Genomic DNA, 9,339 nt, shown 5'->3' with positions numbered 1-9,339 from the left:
AACATCAGTTCTGCCCCGATCTGCTCTAGTGCCTGTACCGCCATCTCACTGACGTGTAACACAACACACTCCAAGTTCCAAACGCCCACTGCATGTTCGCTTTCACTAAAGAGGTAACGAGAGAGAAAGAGGGAGAAGTCAGTCATTTTAATTTACTGCCTAAACCGAAATATCAAATTTATTATATCCTCTCAAAAGGTAAAAAGCGACAGGTGTGATATTAGAAACCCCCAAAATGGGGCGACTAAATTAAATAATAACTCGAAATACCAGTCAACGGAACGATTTGCTTAAAATATATTTAGAAACGGAGAAAAGTATATTGTGTTTTTGTGTTTTAATTTAAATTTAAAAATACATTCCACTCTCTTTTATTATATAACAGGGTTCGTAAAATACGAGCACGACCCATTCGGACCCACGAAAAATGCTGCCTTGGGTAGGCGTGGATCACTGCCGTGGGTCGTGTGAGCCGTCTGGCAGGAACTGAGAGTCTTACGAGCCGGCCTGCAAAAGCCGAACGCTCGTTTGTGCCACCTAGGCATATGCAGGTACTATGTGTGATATGTGAAATTTGTATGATGGCTGGTGGTTTGTATTGTTTTTTGGTAAAACATGTATTTAGATGTACGCAGTACAAGTGTTTTTCAAAATTTGCCTCCTTCCCCCCACTACCGAGATCTTAATGATTTTCCATAGCTCCCATAGTTCTTGAAATTTTCATACCCTGTACCCGTAGGGTAAAAAGGGTATATTAGGTTTGTGCAAGGTGACATGCATAATTTTTTTTTTTTTAATTTTTTTTTTTTAATTTTTTTTTTTATTTTATTCAAAATATCAACAACAATACTGTCGATTATATTATAAAACTTAATATAACAAATTAAACTAAACAAAATAGAAGATAAGAAACACAACACAAAGCTGTACAATGACGTCTATTAATGCCTCCGACACGTTGGGGGAATTTTATTTGCCAATTGGCCAGCTATGCCCCGATTCACAGCCATATGCGGTCAGAGACATTAAACCTAAAAAACTATGAAAAAAGTAGATAAAGGTGAAAAATTAATTCTATTTAACAACTAATTAGAAAAAGTACGAAGTAGAACGAGAAAGAGAAAAAGAAAGAAGGAAAGAGAGTCAGAGAAACAGAAAAAGAGAAAGGGAGAAAGAGAGACGAAAAGAAAAAGAGGGAAATCTCCAACCCGGTGGGGGGAATTTTAAATGCCAGTCCGGTAAGCTATGCCCCAACTCACAGCAGTAAGTGGTCAGAGATTTCCCCGAAGATAATTATAAAGAATAGATTTGATAGAACAGAGAGAGAGAGCCCTGTCGAAAGTAAATGTTAAAGATCGTTATAATGTCTGCACATGACCCGAAAACGATTGTGCAAAGCGTAATCGGTTGTGCACCTAGGCAAAACGAATGGCAAATAATTCCTTGTTGGTCTACAAGGAACTGAAAAATTAAGGCGACCTAAGAGAGCAGAGGAGTCAACCTCACCAATAACCAACTTATGGAGAAAAACAACTCCAAGAACCGTCCTACGATGTACTAAGGAAGGAAGGTTTATAAGCATCAGCCTGCTAGAGTACGATGGCAAGCGGAGGTTGGGATCCCAGCTTAAACCACGTAGAGAAAAAAGAAGGAATTGCTTCTGAACAGACTCAATACTTTCCTGATGCTTTCTATACTGCGGAGACCAAACGCATGAGCAGTATTCAAGCACAGGGCGTACTAGAGCAGTGTAAAGAAGCTTAGTGGTATAAGGGTCATTAAATTCCTTGGACCGACTTTTAATGAATCCAAGTAATCCCTTGGCCTTATTGACAATACTAGATATGTGAAGGTTGAAGTTCAATTTGAAATCAAAAGGAACCCCAAGGTCTTCAACAGTCGATATACGTTGCAATGGCACATTGTCAATCGTATACGTCCCTAAATAAGGCAAAGTTCGGTGAAATGTCATGAACTTACACTTAGCGCAATTGAGGTGCAAGTGGTTAGCTAAGCACCAAGATTGCATGCAGTTCAGATCATCCTGCAGGCGATGAAAATGAGTATGGTCTTTGTAAGTCAGAATAAGTTTCACATCATCAGCATACATAAGAATATGAGAGTGTGACAAGGTAGAGGGGAGGTCATTAATAAATAATGTAAAAAGTAAGGGGCCAAGATGGCTACCTTGAGGCACACCTGATGATGCAAACACGGGCTTAGAAATGTGCGACCTAAGCAAGATCCGTTGGGATCTGTCTTTTAGATAAGACGAAATCCAACACAAAAAAGCGGAGGGAAATCCTATACGACTTAGCTTAAAGAGCAAAAGATCATGGTTCACAGAGTCAAATGCTTTACTGAAGTCAGTGTAAACGACATCAGTCTGCATTTTTAGAGTAAATGCTTCATTTACCAAAGAAGTAAATTCCAGCAAGTTGGTCGTACTAGACCGTCTCTTTATGAAACCATGTGGAGCCGGAGATATGACAGATTTACAGAGGTGCTGCAAGTGCTGCAAACTATTTTTTCATTTCCGACCCCATAAAGTATATATATTCTGAATCAGCATGGCGAGAGAAATCGATCTAGACAAGTCCGTCTGTCCGTCCGTGTGTCTGGATCAACGCGAGGATCTCACAAACTATAACAGCTGAAATAACCAAAGTTGGTATCCAGATTCTCCTACGTCCGAGAGAGGACGAGTTTATTTTATTTTTTGGAGTTTTCCCCCCTTCCCCCGCCACAGAATTTCATCAATACCGTCCACATTTCAAAAGCTACCTTAACCAAACTTAATTTATTCATTACTAGCTGGTCTTGCCCGTCTTTGTTGGGCTAAGTAAAATGTGCTTATAATTAAAGGTTTATTTACTATATGATAGTCTTCTTTCGACGCTTTTTAAAGTTTTTTAAAGAGTTCATTTTCCAAATAGCAAATATAGTACAATAAGTACTATGCATGGTTATACTTACATACATATGTACATATCTTCGTTACGCACCGGGCGGACTGCCAGTCCTGACTTAACTGTGTGCTTCCTCAGCACGTTGTACACACGGTCGAGTTATCCCCGAAAAGTCCGACGCGGGACATTTAATTTTGATTTATAAATCGGGACGTCCCGCCAAAATTGGAGCGTTCGGCAACACTGATATGTACATACATTGAAATTTTTCATGCAGCCGTATCCACCTATATACATACATACATACATACATACATATATAAGTATGTATTACATTTTTTAATTCAACGCTAATTTGTGTCTTCAATTCCAAATATGATTGTTGTGAATGTAAAAGGTGTGTTTCTGCTTTTGTAAATCGCATGAATAAACTCACAAAATAGGCTTAACGGTAAATGACTCTTAGATTTGTTCAGAATACATTTGTAGCGTTGTTAGCTAACACTAGAATGGCAAGGCGCTGTAAATATGCGATCAGCTGAGATGCTAGAGATGGGCAAGTGTCGGATGCTCTATGTGTTAGAGAATCAAAACTATCGATAGTTGAATCCGTCGATACAATCAATTTGATTTAAAACCATAGAACATTATTTATTACAATCAAACAAAAGTGCTCGATTGTCCAATGTATACATATGTATGTACATACGAATGTACATAAATGCTAATATATACGTACACAGGCATACATACATACGTATGTACATATGCATTCATGTTTCTCTTTACTTTTTCATACATAGACACGAACTGTTGCTTGTTCTGCGTGTGAGTGTGTGTATATGATGTCCCCAACTATTTGATATTTGCGTTCTTTGTAATTTGTTGTTGCTGCATAAAGTTACTAATGAAAACTCGAATGCCAAATGTACTAAACAAAGAAAAAATTACTTTTAAAAATGTTAAATAATTTTGTGTGTACATATGTATATATGTATGTACATATGTATGTATGTGTGTACATTCACACATTAGTGTCTCACATTTTGCTTTGGCTATTTCAATCGTTTACACGCAACTACACGAACAGCTGCTTGTATGTGTGTGTGTGTGTATGTACAAGTATACTTAGTTGTCCCCAACTGTTTGATATTTTGTATTGTTTGTTCTGCCTGCTTTTGTAGAATGCATATTTTGAAAATCCTTGAACGCAAAGTTGTAGATTTAGTTACGTAGATTACAGTCCCCAAATTTGAAATCGATCGGACAAAATTTAATTTAAATTTAACACGAACTTTTCATTTGAAAAGGTGAATAAATATTAAAACCCCAATAAGCTTCAAGCTCCACCAAAAATTTCGAAAATCCGAGTATGCATTTTTGTATTCTTTTATAGATTATAAAAATCAAATTTAAAGTTGATTGGTGGAAAACTGACGATTTTTCAAACAAACTTTGGCGCCCGTTTTCCCCCCTTTGGAGCTCGAATTTTCCCTTCTTAATGCGCGCCTACACTATGATAGAATACTTGACCCCAAATTTCAGCTTCATAGCTTTTACCGTTTGGGCTGTGGGCTGTTGGCGCGGTTTCCTTTTGTGCCCCAACATTTTTTTTACAGGAAAACTCCCATATTTCAGTATGCTCGTATGCCAAGTTTCATCGTTATACACTCAACAAAAAATTGCATAGTAATAATTAATATTCTCATTTTCAATTCAATGTTATAATATTTCGTAATTAAATTAAACGTCACAAAGTAAATTAAACTAAAAAACCTATTCAAATTCTCATTTAAATATGAATAATATTAAAAACAAAATGTACACCTTTGTCATTAAAGTGTCATGTTCAATTAAAAGTTGAACCTTATGTAATTTTAATTTGCGCCCACTCTAAATACCAAATAGTTAATTTTAATATATTCCATAGTACATTTTTATATTTTTCTCAACATTAATTCAACGTTTTTTTAGCTGATTTTAATATACTACAAGTAAATATATTACGTTTTAATATTTGTAATAGTTCTTTCGTAAAATAGAGACAAACATTGACTAAAATTCCCAAGTGCACCGATATCCTTGGTCATTGAGTATATTTCAAATATTCAAATATTTCAATATTCAATCAGCTATTTCCGACTTTCAATATTCTTCAATATGAATCTAGCCTGTAAATAGCGAGAAACGTTGTTAGAAGAGTGTAGACAAAAAGTGGGAAAAATATTGCATATGTATCCCCTGCCCGTTATCACTTGTGACTAAATAAATAAATTATTTTTTTGATATTAGGCCTGAAATCGAAGTGTGCACAATATATATTTACTAAAACACACTGTGGTGAAAAAGCGATGGCTAGAATATCGAAATATATAGTACAGCCACATCCACACATTAAAGAGTAGTTGTTCCATCATTATAAGTATAAGACCACCACATGTCGCTTTAGAGAGCTTTAACAACCCAAAAGTTTCTATAGTTTCTCTGGCAGCTGTAATATACAATGGTTTTGATCTGCATGCAGGAATAGGAAGCCGTAACGCAGGAACACTACATGTGCTTATTGTGCTACCCCAGTAATCCAGTCTGCCCCTTCTACCTGCCTTATCGAGCTTCAGCAACACCGCTTCGCACAACAAAGTATATATTGCGAGTTCACAAAATAATATTTAAACTATGAGAGCATCGATGCAGTAAAGCATAATTAATTTCATGGACTTTATGCAGTGCACAATGGAAGAACTTATGCGTAATCAAAACCCGCTGAACCAAATGCTTGCTGCACAAAATGGCTTCACTGAACATAGCCCTTTGGAATGCTGATGGCCTTCCCCGCCACAAATTGCAACAGTCAAGTTTTCCCTTCGGGTAACGAAATTGCAGAAACCCACCTTATAAGGAAGTCCAAGCCATTACATTGTCATTACCATCCTTAAGGCAGCAAGTAATAATGAATTTCTACCGGCCTTTCTCTCTCAATCCTTACCTTTCTAAAGTAATGGATAGAATTGTAGCTAAAAGGCTATCACGCGTAATAAACGTAAATACAATAGCCAAACAGGATTTAAGAAAGGCAAGTCCACTATTGATAGCCTTCTTTGACGCAAGATCAATTTCCAGAAAAAACCACATCAGATTAGTTCACCTCGACTTTGCCAAAGCCTTTGGCAGAATCAGTGCTCATAGAATCCTTAACCAACTCTCTGAATGGAGAGCTAATGTACAACTGCGACATTCGCTAAACCTTTTCTTAGAATTGACCGATGTGGATGAAATTTTAAAGTAGATATTTATATACAAATGACGTGTGCAAAGTTTGGTTAATATTGCTTTTGAAATGTAGACAGTATTGACAAAATTCTGTAGCGAGGAGAGAAAATTTAATGAATTAAACAGACTAGTTTAGCTTAGGGACTAGGAGCATCTATATGCCAAGTTTGGTTAATGTGCGCTCAACCGTTTCGGAAATATACGCGTTCATCCAGACGGACGGACATGCCTAGATCGATTTCTCTTGTCATGCTGATCAAGAATATATGGCATCGGAGATGCTTCCTTCTGCCTGTTATACAAGTATACCATTCAGTGGCGCAGCAATAACAGATAAGCAATGTTCGAACTTCTTCAGATCACTGGATGAATATTTTGGGGGTGTATCAAGAATAATATTAATACGTGAACATCTCTTATTTGAAAAAAACAGGTGACACCTTATATGGGCGGTAAGAGAGGGCGTGGTCAGAGCGGTCCAAAATCTTTCATAGTTGTTTTACATGTCATTAGAATAAACCGTACTAAAATATAAGCATCCAAATTTGTTTTTTGAATTTTTGCCAAAAAAGTGATTTTAGTTGTTTAACAATAAAGAAGATAAGAAATAACCGATCTTTCTGTAATTTATATCAAAATGCTATTTAACTCTATATTAAATAAAATAAATGTTAAATTGCTATGATGTGAAGGTGTGCTGCCGTACAAAAAGCTGTTTAAAAAACTTCAGAGATCTTTTGCCCACGTGTGTAAATCTTACAGCATTATTCCATCTTACCAGCCTGAAATCCAAGAAAAACATGGAACTACCGCGTTTCCTCAATAACTCGAACTGTCTGTAGGCACAGAAATTGGCAATAGCACATACACTTTAGACTTTCCCGTATATGCCAAACGAAAGCTGCGTCGTCATTATTTGCGGCTGACAAAAACTGCCGCTATCCCAGTAAGCTAACCTAAGCTAGCATACCACCTGGCAGCTTTAAAAACTGGCGTAAACAAGTCAGCGAACAAAAATCCAAACAAGGTGCATTTACGAATACTGTAAATAAACGTAACCGTACGCAATTCAGTCTGAATAAATGTCGCTTACCTTGAAGTCCACCTGGACTTGGCGAAAGCGCATCGAAGCTAACAAAACGCACCTTAAGCTAAGGGGCAATAAGAGAGATACAGACACCTCAATTGGATGCTAAGTGGGTTTTCATGGGCACGGAAGTGAAAGATAAGATGGTTGTGAAAAGATAAAAAATGCATAGGCGTAAGAAAACGTATTTTCCAAACAAATGTAAATATAATTAAGTTAAATCGTGCTCGAAAGTATGAAAAGCAAAAGGATGCCAGTAGCGGGACTTCATCGAATGAAAACAAGTAAAAAAGCTAAAGTCGGGTGTCCCGACTTTGAAATACTCTGTACATATGTTTACAATAATTATAGAAAATAAAAAAAATTAAGAAAATAAAAAAAAATGTTATCGATTTTACCTCTCTCGGTATTCGAACTCACGCAAAGGGTTTATAATTGCACATTTACATAGCAATTGCGTCTGTGTGAGTGTATGTATGCCTATGCGCATCTATTCGTGTCAGTGTAAGCATTTTCGCAGTCAACCAAACAGCAACATCAACAACAGCCGCGGGCAGCGCTTGAGCAGCGCTGCAGCAGCAAATATATTTATGGCTATAACTTCTTGTTAAATCGGTCTATCATGATGAAAGTTGGCATACGGACACATAATAACCAACTAGGGGTATTTCGAAATTCCAAGAATTACGGGAGTTAGAGAAAATCGCGATTTTCTGGGTAGAGGGGGCAGGGAGGGAAATTCCAAAATACACATTTTCTGCGTAATCACAAAAGGCATCTGGGACTAAAATTTGGTGTTCCTAGGTCTTATAGTCTCCGAGATATATGCGATTATACGAATGGAAAATCGGGAAAACCCCCATAGGGGGAAGTGGGGGGGGGGGGGGGGGGGAATCAAAAAAATAAAACAAACTCGTATAGAATACACACATAAGGCATCTTTGTGCAAAATTTGGTGTCTCTATCTCCGTCTCTCATACGGACGGACAGACGGACAGACAGACAGACAGGGCTAGATCGATTCGCCTCGTCATGCTGATCAAGAATATATATACTTTGTGGGATCTGCCACGCCTCCTTCTGCCTGTTACATTTTTCAGCTCCCGCAAACCTAATATTCTTCTGTACATTTCATGTACAGAGTATAACAAGAGAGAACGCTACAGTCGAGCAAGCCCGACAGTGTAATACCCTGTACCCAGGTAAACTTCCGTCACTGAGTTATATGCGCCCATAGCAGCAGCAGAAAGAGGAAAAAGAAGAGCGAACTTGTTGCTGCAGTTTGGAGGGGTTGTACTGGCGAGAATTTGTTTCGCTAATAACTTTTCTTAGAATTGACCGAATTTGATAAAATTTTAAACAACAGTAGATAATTGTATAGAAATTATGTGTGTTTGGTTTAGGTAGCATTTGAAATGTGGACGCTATTGACGAAATTCTGTAGCGGGGAAAGGGGGGGAAAATTAAAAAAAAAAAAATAAACCCGTCCTTACTCGGACCTAGGAGAATCTGGATGCCAACTTTGGTTATTCTAGCTTTTATAGTTTCCGAGATCCTTGCGTTCATCGAGACGGACGGACATGTCTAGATCGATTTCTCTCGTCATGCTGATCAAGAATATATATACTTTATGGGGTCGGAGATGCTTCCTTCTGTATGTTACATACTTTGCACAAACCTAATATACCCTTTTTACCCTACGGGTACAGCGTATAAAAAATTGCAATTTCAAGCGAAATAACTGCATACATCTATAGAAAATGGTACTTTTAATATCGAAAAGAATTGAAAAGCTTCATTGATTTAAAGAAAACGAGCGAAAAGCAAATACTGCTCAAACATGTCATGGTGGGAACAATGATAGCCATTTTGTCCAACACCCAGCACATCGATAACAACCACAATTAGCAATCAGCAGCTGCAGCGGTCTCCGCCAACCAACTCTAGAGTGCGGCAGTGCAAATAAAATGTAAGCTTAGTCCTCAAAACACACAAAGCGGCAGAAAGCCAAAAAAAAATCACAGGTCACACCGAGGTGAGACTGCATCGCCATCCAATTCAAATCGATTGGCC

This window comes from Scaptodrosophila lebanonensis, unplaced genomic scaffold, assembly GCF_003285725.1.
Source record: "Scaptodrosophila lebanonensis strain 11010-0011.00,11010-0021.00 unplaced genomic scaffold, SlebRS2 tig00000138-arrow-arrow-pilon, whole genome shotgun sequence".
Lineage (NCBI taxonomy): Eukaryota > Metazoa > Arthropoda > Insecta > Diptera > Drosophilidae > Scaptodrosophila > Scaptodrosophila lebanonensis.
Note: the sequence above shows the minus strand (reverse complement) of the source record.